The sequence below is a fragment of the Poeciliopsis prolifica genome, unplaced genomic scaffold (genome assembly GCF_027474105.1).
Source record: "Poeciliopsis prolifica strain line A6 unplaced genomic scaffold, Auburn_PproV2 SCAFFOLD004, whole genome shotgun sequence".
Lineage (NCBI taxonomy): Eukaryota > Metazoa > Chordata > Actinopteri > Cyprinodontiformes > Poeciliidae > Poeciliopsis > Poeciliopsis prolifica.
In genome coordinates, this window is record NW_026562379.1 from 15,558,127 (window position 1) to 15,570,327 (window position 12,201).

Below are 12,201 nucleotides of genomic sequence, written 5' to 3' on the forward strand. Positions count from 1 at the left end.
TCTGAGGGGAAAAAAGTCCAAATTCTGAGGGGAAAAAGTTACAATTTGGAGATTATAGTCAAAATGTTTATAAAAATATATATAAATTCTGAGATTTTAATTCAGATTTATTTTCTGAGAAAAAAGTAAAAATTCTGAGAGAAAAAGTAAAAATTCTGAGAAAGTTAGAATTCTGAAAATAAAGTAAAAGTTCTGAAAAAAGTTTAAATTCTTAGATTTTAATTCAGATTTATTATCTGAGAAAAAAGTCAAAATTCTGAGAAAGTTAAAATTCTGAGAAAAAAGTTAAAATTCTGTGAAAACAGTTAAAATTCTGAGAAAATCCCAATACATGCATGCATATAGGCACTGTGGATAAGGAGGGCAGATGAGGCGCGCACACAGACCTGACTACCCGTGAACGTTAAGTGCGGCGCGTTGCTTCGGTGCCTTTCGTTGACAGGAATTAATGCCTGTGCTGGTGAAGCTCGAGAGAAGTGATGCTACCTTCAGCGCCTCGGAGGGAAAAGCTGCATTTCTCTTAAAGGACACTGACAGAAATCACTCCGTCATTCATTTACTGTGTTTTAATATCAAAAACTCCACATGTCCGTCTGCGGTGGGCATTAAAATTTGACACACTTCTGAATCATAATCATTTCTGCAGCAGCTCTGGTGTGTGTTAGTGCTGCGTTAGTGCTGTGTTAGTGCTGTAGACATCCATCATGTCAGACAAAAGGAAGAAGCAGAAGAAGTAGTGTGCATGTTATTCATGGATTCAGTACGTTTCATGATACTGTAAAGCCTTTTTTTCTAAAATAAAACCCAGAGACTTACCAGAGATTCATCTGGTGGAAAAATAAAATCCAGAATTTATTTGTGTTTGTTGTTCATATATGGATTGAACAGCAAGAGATAAAAAAATACTCTGAAAAAGCACAAGCATCTGATTAAATGCTTGTATTACGAATGTAGCATTAGGAACACCATACAGAATTTGAAAATAAAAACTAAATTACATTTTATTTTGGGTTTTTTATTGCTTTAATTAATTTTTCATTGAGTTTACATTATTACAAATCCAAAATGAGGTTCTCACTAAACAACTTTGAGCTGAATTTAATTGTAGAAAAGTTGATTTCAGACAAGTAAGCCAACAAACAAATGTGACATATCAGTTTTAACAACGTCACAAATAGCATAAACAACTAATATTAACAATAAAAATATGAAGAAAAGATCATTCTGAAGTTTTCTGTAAATGTAATAAAAAAAACAAAATTTTTGACGAGTAAATTAAGACACGCCTCCGTCTTTCACCCTCCCCCCCAACTTATTACGTTCACAAAATATCCATTTTGCATTTTGGAGGCTCTTTGCCCTGTTGAACATCAATCATTTAATACGACGTCACAATTGATTTCTTTTCAGTACTTATTTCAAACTTTCAAAGCATTTTTGTCAAACAATCACATTAAAGAAATCTTTGCTCATTTTTTGGCAACATTATACTTCTCTACAGTAAGCAGCACAAAGCACGCAGTTCCAAAAGCAGGAAGTGGACTACATTGCAGGGCATTCTGGGTAAATACAACCAACGTAAACATGCTAATCTAGTGAAAGAAATGGTTTGTGGTCTTTTACCAAAGACAAAACAGAAATTATGTGACTGCTAAAATCTGACAGTACTCCACACTGTCGTCTTCAGAGGTTTTCCTGCGGATTTATGCAGTGGTTTTTGGTACAGCGCCACCACAGGTGAGGAGGGGAACAACTTTTCCAAAGTTTTTGCCTGTTTGACACAGTGAAGTGTGAAAGTGAAAATGCAACAAATGTTGCCATTTTGAACCGAGTCTGCTGGACTATAGGTATGAAAACACCCTCAGTCCTCTTACCTGATGACATTTCAGTCTGTTGCTGCAGTTTGCTTGTGAAAAAACAGACAAAACTAAGAACCTAAGAAGAAAAGACAACGAGGGAACACAGCAAGAACAGTTGAACTGTGAAAAAATACATCAGCAGCAACCTGGTACACGTGTTCGCTCACAAATGACGCGTGGTGGTAATGGGGCAGGAAGTTGAAAATGTGCTTGCTTGTCTGTTTTCTGAGGTTTGACGTCAGGCTGAAGAAGGTGAAGATCGGCTCCAACTTGTCACTTTAAATGTGAACGGGGCAGCAGAGACGAGTGAGATGTGTCACTCCCCAAAGCTGCGATAAAATCTGACGCTACCTGCGGACAGGCAGGTGAGCTGACAGCGCTTTCAGTCCTGTTTGATCACGAGGGGCAACAGGAAGTTGCCATACAGTTTTGATGTTGCTGTCAGTTCATCGTGTTGAACAAAACCAGAACAGCAGAAAGACAAACTCGCGATCCCCTCGTGGCAGATTCGACGACATGAGTTGTCTGTTTTGAGGAAGCAGAAGACAAGGGACTCTGGTGGGAAACTGTCTGAAATACTAAATTACTCTGCTGCAGATATATTATTTGTTTCCAACTGATTTTATTTACAAAATTATTGTGTCTTGCATGATGACTGCATGTCATGCTGAGGAGCAAGATTTTCTTTTCATCACATCCCCTTCATGTGCAGCGTTCTCCCAGTAACAATAGTCACCACCATTTAAGGACAGGAAAGGTCGAAAAGGTCACACACACACATACAGAGCTACACATGAAGAATTATTAATCAAATAGATTTTCTGCTGGTGAAATTATGGAAGAGGATTAGAGAGACTGAAAAAATTACTTTACACTCAGAATTCTGAAAAGTCAAAATTCTGAGGAAATAGACAAAATTGTGAAAATGGTCATAATTCTGAGAATGAGTCAGAATTCTGAGAAAAAAATCTAATTCTGAGAATCAAATTTCTGAGAGAAGCCAGTTTTAAGAATCTTTTTTTTTTTTTTCCTATTCTTCCGTAATTAAGATATTTTTCTGAAATAAAATTTTTTGTAAGCTTCAACAAGTTTAATGGATGATTATTTTGTTGCTTTCAAAAATTCTTACGTGAAAGAAATTATTTAGAAATGTTTAAGGGGAACGCATAACAAGAGCTGGATAAATCCTCTGTTACAGAAAAGAGCTTAATTTATTTATTTAGTTATTTTCTATTAATTTTTTTATCATTTGCTCTAATTTTCAATGTTTTTTATAAAACATGTATAATCATAAATTATGCCTCTAAACAGTTTTTGTTCTTTCTTTAAAGTGATATTTTTGACCCGTCAGCTGAGAGAAGAGACTTTGCTCTGCCGGTCACTGTGTATGATCTGCCTGGTTTTATCATTGACCTTTTCTCAAGGCCTGTGCTCAGAGATTCTATCAGCTTCATGAAAAAGGGACAAGTGGCCAGTTTAAATTTGATCTGAAATTGCCTTGATATTGTCTTAGCTTTTGAATGGGTTATGCCGTCGGGGAGCTGAGTTGTTTTCTCTTTACCCTTTTCTCGCCCTTCTTTTTTCTTTTGTTTTAGAGGCAATTTTTTATTTTGCAATCATTGCTTCCTATGAGTTTCGGCTTTTCTGCCCTTGAAATCCTTTTTTCTGAGAGGGATTCTGTACTTTCTACACCAGATCAGCTTGCAATATCATGTATTTTTCAGGCACATAGTGGCATTTTATAGCACAATCAAGTAGCTGTGTTACCTTCAGTTGCTATAAAAGAGCTCTATATATCAAAAATAACTGAAAAAGAATTTGACTTTGCATCATAATCGCATCTGACACCTTGAATTTGACCTCTGTCTTTCCTATTCTTTCCCCTTTCAGCACATCATCACAACAGTGCTGCTCCATGATGCCATTAGCCAAACGCGTTTCGCCCGTAAGGCGCATCTGGTTTACATTCACAGTCTATGTGGAGGCACATCGAGGGCCCGATGCGTCTGGAGCGTCGACAAGTAGGTCGGCAACAGAAAACGACGAGCGATTTTGACGCGTTTGATGCGCCTCCAAATAGACGTTGAATGTAAACCAAACACGTGAACGCACAACACCTCGTCTGGGTTCAAAGTGCACACGAGTCGAACGCTCGGGCTGTGGAAGCATCATGAGAAGTAGTTTGTAAGATGAGCTCCACAGAACAGTTTCACCAGGTGTTTGCTAATTGCTGCTGCTAGTCTGAAGGAGCTGAGAGGGGAGAGTCTTTGTGGGGAGGGAAATCAGCAGAACTGAAGATCCAAGTAAGAAATAGGTGGAGCTTTGTGGAAATGGGCGGTGCTTTGCTGAAAGAGGCGGAGCTTCGTTTATCAATCACTCTTGCTGACATGGGCGGAGCTTCGTGGAAATGGGCGGAGCTTTATTAGGTCAAGCTGTTCAGCAACTTCGAATGGTTGCCACCGAAGCTCAAAGGACTCCATAAACATGGATCAAGAATTAAATCAACTCTCTGGGGATGTTTATATTAAGGGAACAACAATATTATGTGACGTGAATCCCAGTGTTGATTTTACGCAATATTTCCCCTTTAAAACTGTGGTAACTTTCATTAAAAAATATGTTTTTAGATATATTTATTGACACTGTCATGATGTTGTTCGTCATACAACACAATGGTGTAAAGGAGCAATACTATTTTAACTTGACACAATATGTAACATGTTGAGATTCAACAGAATATGGCACCATATGATGCAAACAGGTCATAATGCAATACAACAATGAGACGTAATAATACAACATAGTAAGCAAAATTATCCAACAACACAATGCTGAGACTATGAAAGACAGCAGGACATGAACAAGAAGAAAGAATTTTTTTTTAAGTGATTTGTTGTCTTTTTGTGTCTTTATAATCCCATCCTGTGATGTTGTAATCTTGTTTCTCCTTTTAAACCCAGTAAATACCCCAATCACATGAAGCTAAGCTGATGTCTTTTTGTAAAAAGGGAAACAAAGACCTCAGACAAACCGCTTCCTGAAGAGCAGCTTTTTACATTTACAGTCAGGCCTCTGGATATAAAACCACTGAAGATAATCTCATCACAATGTATGGAACATAAATACTCTTAAGCAACTTTGGCGAACATTTCAATATTCAAACATTGTTTTGGTCCAAACTTTTGGTCGTTTTATAACACCTGGCCCATTTTAACCTGCTCTTCTTCTTCTAATAAATCATTTCCTGGTCATCCTGAAGCACGACTGTGAGTGCTTTTGTGCAAAGGAGGTCAGAGGACCTTGCTGTAGGTAACGTCAAACTAATTTACATAATCTTTCATCTCACATCTCGGAGCATTTAGACGAACATGAATTGCCGGAGTTAAAGCTCAGCACCTGTGCCCGCTAATGCAAATGAGAGAGTATATTAGCCGTTGTTATTGATTCTGTCCTGTCTGTTCATTTAAAATGGTCGAGACGCAGCACATCGGCTTGAGGTCAGAAGTAGTTTATTGTGCACATATTTCCATTAATCATTAGGAATCAGAGGTTAGCCATTGGAATTTAGTTAGCATTGCTATTCTTGGCTCAAATATAAGATAGAAAATGGGTATAGCATATGTAAAGAAAGCATCAGGAAACCTATCTTTATTATATTAGCTGAGAAAAACCATTTACCTTTTGGGCCAAAGCATAGATTAGGGATCTCCAAACTTTTTGTCATGGGTAAAAACCGTTAAAAAAAAAATAAATAAAATCATGCTTTTTTTATTATAGCAAAGGAATGTTATTCAATCCAAGTGAAAAACTTAAAAATCTAATTTGCTTTATATAAAGAAAGAAATCTAGTTACAGTTTATCATTCAGGAGTTAATTTATCTCTGTAATAAGTTGCATGTAGACGGGGCATCACTGGGCTAATTTCCTGGATAAGGTGCAGGTCTGCATGGACTCTAAGTTAATTATGGCATTTCTATAAATGTCTTCTTCTCACTGGGTAAATCTGCATTATGAGACTTTACTGTGTGTAATCCATCCATCATCTCTGCCTCATTATCCTCCCAGGGTGGAACATCTGAAAAGTATTAGCTGTTTAAATATGTTGTGTTTAGTTTGCTTTTTGGTTTTCTAAAGCATACTTTGACATTTAGAACATTTTTCAAATCTTTTACAAGATATCTATTTAGTGTGATGGTAAATTATGGCCATTGTAGATAGAAAAAATCAAGAGAAAATAAATAAATAAAAACTCAAACATTTTTTGATTAAGCTGGGAAATGTTACATAAAAACATGGAAACTTCTGAATTTAAAAATGTTAAACTTTTGGAAAATCTCTGCGTTTCAAATGTCGACCTTTAAAACTCAAGCATTGTTATATGTTTTCTGGAATTTGTTTTTAGATATTTCAAGGTTTTTTTGTTTTTGTCTAGCTAATTTTTGATTTTTTTAAACTGTTATTTTTCTACACAATTTCCATAACTAATTTCAAAATGCCCTAGAATATTTTGAGGTTTTTGGCAGAAATTTGTTCCTGTTCTGTCAACAATTGCTCTAATATGCCGTAATTTACATTTAAAGGACTTTTGTAAATTTTCAGATTTTAGAACTTGTGAAATCCAGAAATTTCCTTGTTTTTTTCTGGAAAATGTCTTTGATTAATTGCAACATTATTTCTGACTTTTTTTCCCGGTATGTTCTAGCAAATTTTTGATTTTTGAAACAAAGATTTAGTTTTCTAACAAATGTAATTATTTATGGCAGACGTGTGCCCCATTTTTTTCTCTGAACAATGATCCTAATATGCTATTCTAATTTAGTTTAAATTATTTTAGCAATTTTGTGAATTTCAGAAGTCAAATATTTTAAACTTTTTTAACTCCATATTTTTCTAGAAGATTTCTCGAGATAATCTCAAAATCTCAGTTTTTTTTTAGCAAATCTTTTACTTTTCAACCTCAGAAATTTTCTTACTTGCTCTAAAAAACGTTTCTATTTTTGGTGAACATTTGTGCCTTTTTTGTTATATTTTCTGGCCCTCTTACACTATTGTAATTTAGTTCAAAGACTTGTAAATCAAATACCAAACAATAATGTAAAACATTCTAGAAACATTCTGCATTTTTTTTTCTTGGCAGATTTTTTATTAGAAATTATTCCACAAACTATGAGCAAGAATCCTTCACAGTTAATAAGTGCACAAAGTTCTTTTTAATGCCTCCAGATGTTGGTAATTCAGTTTCATGTAAATGCAGTTTGCTGCTTGTAAGCGCATACGGAGTGTGCATCTCTCCGCCGCAGCTCATCTGTAGGTGAAGGTTTTTGGAAAGGAGCAGCTGGAGGAGACGATTTATCAAACTTTGGCTTTTACTCATTTCTGTCTGAACGTTTAGCTAAGAGGATGTCATCCAAAGTGTTTTATAGCTTGTTTTTAGGCTCCCCCAGATGGCTGAAGAGTAAAATATTGCATGGAAGCAAGTGAGCACTTTAATGGCTTAAATGCATAAAAGAGAAAAATGACTTTTGAAATACTTTCCATAAAACACGTCTTCTTTAATGACTATGAATATTTATGGAAGAGGGTTTATGGGGGGGGAAAAAACAGACTTTTTTCTCAAATTGTAGAATTTTTTTCTAACTGATTTATTCTGAGAATTCAGACTTTTTTCTCAAAATTCTGACATTTTCTCAGAATTCTGACTTTCCAGAATTCTAATTTAATCTCAGATTTCTGACTTTCATTTAAAATTTTTGACTTTAATCTCAAAATTCAGACTTTTTTCTCCAATTTCAGAATTTTTTTCTAACTCTGATTTATTCCGAGAATTCTGGCTTTAATCTCAAAATTTTGATTGTAATCTCAATATTCTGACATTTTCTCAGGATTCTGACTTTTGAACTCAGAAGATTAAAGTTCTAATTCTAAGAAAAACATCAGAATAACTTTTTGGTTTTTCAGTGGTCCTAATCCTCTTCTGCACATATTAATTACAGTTGGATTATTTCTTAATGTTTTGAGCTGTTGTTCTTTTTTATGGAACTTTTATGCAACGTGTATTTGAGACGTTCTGAAAAAAAGAAAAGAAAATCCAACCAAATAATTTTTTTCCAGTGTGCCACTATCCCATATTAGCTTTCTATATTCATGATGTGAATGAAGGAATATATTTATGGTGAAGCTGCTTCCCGGGAGGAAAAAAATGACTAAAAGGCTCTGATAGCTGCTCTGGTCCATTACTGTGATGGAAATGGAAAAGATGCACCCACTCCACCAAAAGCGTTGTCATTTCTGTGCATACGGTTTATTCATTTGAACAAACTTATCATGTCGAGGGTTTTTTCCCCCCCTTGCACTTTTCATGTGCACACAGTCATTTACGGCCATTCTGACTTTAACAATTTCAGCTGTTTAAATTCATTGCAGGGGAACTTAATATTTTCACTCAATCATCCATACACGGGCTTTTATTTCAGCAGATTTGTCACATAATTGCTTCCGAGCACCACATGAGCCACGTCGATCATCCCACACTCAACATGCCCTGACATTTCTTTCCTCGCAGCGTTTTGACACGTCAAATTTTTTTACGCTCAAGGCTGAAAAAATAGAAGTAAACACATAGTCGGTATAAAAGTTACCAGAGTGCTGAATGTTGTGGCTTACGCTCTGCCAGAAGTGGGTAGTAACTAGTTACATTTACTTGAGTAACATTTTGGGGGCAGGGGAGAAAACAACTTTTAGGAACATTTTTACAAAGCTGTACTTTTTACCTTTACTTTCTGGATGGTAAGTCAACAACAAAAAAAAACACTTTTCTTTTCCAGCAGCCATTGTACAGTGCATACAGCTGTAAAAACCAGCTGACCAAAAGTGCAGGAACTCTGCTATGGCTGCTGGGTAACAGGCAGTGCCTGCCGAATGACAGAGTTGGGTATTAACTACTTACATTTACTTAATTACATTTCTTAATTACATTTCTTGACGAACCTTTTGGAAAAATGTGCTTTTTTACTTTAGTAATTTTATTTTGAAGTATTCTTCCTCTTATTTGAGTAAAACTTCTGGGCTTTCTACCCACTGAATGAAAAATCAACATGTTTTAACCAAATATTCACCAGACACAGACACACACCTGGAGTTCTTGTTAAATTTTATAAGGTTTTTGTTGAAAGAAAATGATCAGGGAAAATTTTCTTTAGCCTGAATTTTTTTTTTTTTTTTTTTTTTGGTTTTTGGCTTTTTAATTTATTTTGGTCCTTAAAATACCAAAATTTACACTTAAATTTACATTTTGGTCCATCTGCTGATGCATTTTAAAAATATTAAAAATAATAGACATTTTACCAAATACGTTTTTTTACTCTTGGACAGCTACTTTTTACTTGAGTAAAAATATGTTCAAGAAGTTCTACTATTACTTAAGTACAATTTTTGGCTACTTTGTCACCTCTGGAATCTGCATAAATGTTCAATAGTCTGCAGCAAAAGATGCCTCAATGCAGGAGTTAATGCTCTGGATATGGTCTTAAGTGAAGCAATATAATCTGATTAAAACATTCAAGTGGTTCACAGGGAGGCTACCTCATCAGTCTCATTATCATCAAAGAGACAGAGCACATGTGGAAACCTACAGATTCCTTTGCTTCAGTCGGGCACCTTAAAACGCCGAGCTTCACCTCCCACAGATATATTCCACCTCAGGCGAGTCATTATGCAACAGAAAGTGGACCCGCTCTCCCAGGCAAAGTGTGCTTATATGTGCCGTTTGCACTCTAATTTAAAGCCGTAGAGATTGTGAGAGAAAGACAAGGCCACTTAAAGACCCTTCGACCTCTTCTGACAGCATTCTGTTTTTCTCTCAATTACCGGGAGCCGTCACCAGCGGCTACAGTGACCCCTCTCAAACCTGCAAAGGAAAAACCAAAAAGAAGAATCCTTGAAAAAATAAGAAAAAAAACCTTTTTGACATATTGCAAATTATGGTTCTTTTTTGGGTTTTTTTTTTATTTCACACCTTTTCTCTTTTTATGAAGCCAGACAAAAAAGAAAAAGGTCAAATTTAGCTCCTCAATTCTGTTCTGATGTTATGTACAATCAGCTTTTTAAAACTTTGTGATGTTATAAGGCTATTCCCTCATTAAGAAAAAAAAACACCTGACTAGCAGCAGCAATTAGCAAATTAGCAAACACTGTGAAACATAGAGTTGCACTCAGGGAAAATAAACATGTTTCCCTTAAAAAGAGAGCAATGTTTGCTGCATTTATGCTTCGATTATGACTTCATAATTCAATTATGAGTTCAATCTATGACTCTAACCAAACCGATATCATACATGACATGACAAAATTCTTGATTACTATTTATCTACAATTGTACGACTTCAATCTTCTGAGGTCTATATGAGACATTTATTTATTTATTTCAGACTCTTTTTCTGTGATTTGATATCTGACTGTTTCTTACTATTATTGTTTCAGTGTGTGAGAGAATGTGAGAGACGCTGACGTTGTGAACTTGGCCATTGTTTCCACCAGACGCGGCTGTAATTGTTTATAGTTTTCCGGCATCTGCTCCGCTACGTCACATGCATTTTCCTCAGCAGTGTGTGAAGCTGGTTTGTTCTTTGCTTTGAGGGCATTTTGGTGCTTGGAAGCAGATTTTTGTGCAGCTCGTTTGTTTCCTGATTATCAGATGTAATTTGATCAAAGCTGAAATATGTTCCTTTCAGTGGCAACATGTGTGATTTTTTACAGAGTTAAAGCTTCGACAATGGCATTTGATTTTTTTCCCCCCTTTGATTCAAAGCGCTGCAGCCTAAAGCAAGTTACTGCTTTTATTTTAGATAACCACAACACAAATAACATTTAATTATCTCTCTAAATTACAGCTTAATGTGACAATTACATTGTAAAAAATCTATGATTTTTGACAAAGAGCTGCATTGTGTGTTTATGATTAGGAAAGCTATAAAATACACTTTAGCTATATTTTCTAGGAAAGTGCCCTGGTTACAGATCCAATCCTCAATGTTTTTATTGGCGCTTTCATTTTATGTTGTTGCATTACGTGTTCATAATCTTGCATATTTCAAAATATTTCATGGATAATGAGGAAAAAGCAGATAAAATGCTTGTGAGAACGCACAAAACACTGATTTAATTTAGTATTTTGAGACAATTTTTAAAATTCACATTCAATTGACAGAGCAAAGAAGAAGAAAAAAGAGTGCTGCCATCATTTAATAAAACCTTTTTCTAATGATGTGATGAAAACCATGCCCAGACAACTTCCTAGAGCAGGTTAGGATAGCTCTCTGGCTTTACCAAAACATGTTTACTAAATTCTACTAAGTGTTTAAAACGTCGTGTCGCTTTAAATCCAAATGAGCTGCTGCTGGCCACAACTGTACAGCTTAGAAAATCATTAGTCGAGCAGGAGTCAAAAACAAGACGCTCTTCTTTCCCAGCAGCGCCGCCGGGGGTAAAACCAGCTGACCAAATGTGCTGGAACTCCGCTTTGGTTGCTAGGGAACTGGCGGTGACGGGGCAGCGCCTGCTGGTTTGTGACGTTACATTCTGGAGGTTTTGGAAATGGCTCATTTTCCAGACACCAAAAAACATGAAGCTATTGCCAGACATCATCTGGGTGTTTTTTTTTTTGGGGGGGGGGGGTGCTTGGTTTGCTTTAGAAACCCAAAGGAAATCATAAAAATAAACACATGCAAAATGTCATTTTTGCATATCAAGTCCCTTTAAATCTTTGCGCTAACCCCTTCATCCTGAAGTGTTATTTATTTATTTTACTTTTGACTCGTACAGCCAAAATGGCCGCCTACGCCTCTCAAAGAATCGCAATTCCTCAACACAGTGCTGTGCCGAGAAAAACTGATGCGCCTGCGACTCTATAGAGCGCCGGTGTCAAACTCCAGGCCTGTGGGTCCGGCGTCCTGCGGCTTTTAGATATCTCCCTGCTTCAGCACATCTGAATCAAATAAAGGACGCCGTGGAACTTGGCTTCATGCTGAGGAGGTGATTCAACCATTTGATTCAGGTGTGTTGGACATTTCTACACCTCACAACCGAGTTCAACACAACCCCTATGGAGTTTGCACCAATACTGGTTCTACCTGCTTTATGTGTCGGTTAAGAGCCTTGAAGTCAGAAAAGAAGGACTCGATGCGTTTGATTTTTCTGTGTTTTCTGGTTAAACTATACTGACACTCATGGTTTAATCTTACTCAGTCTCAGGTTTACTCAAGTTAAAGGTCAGAAGTACTTGAATAAAATAAGTATTCAAAAGTACAAATTATATTTTCAAACACCAGTACATCACTGTATTGTT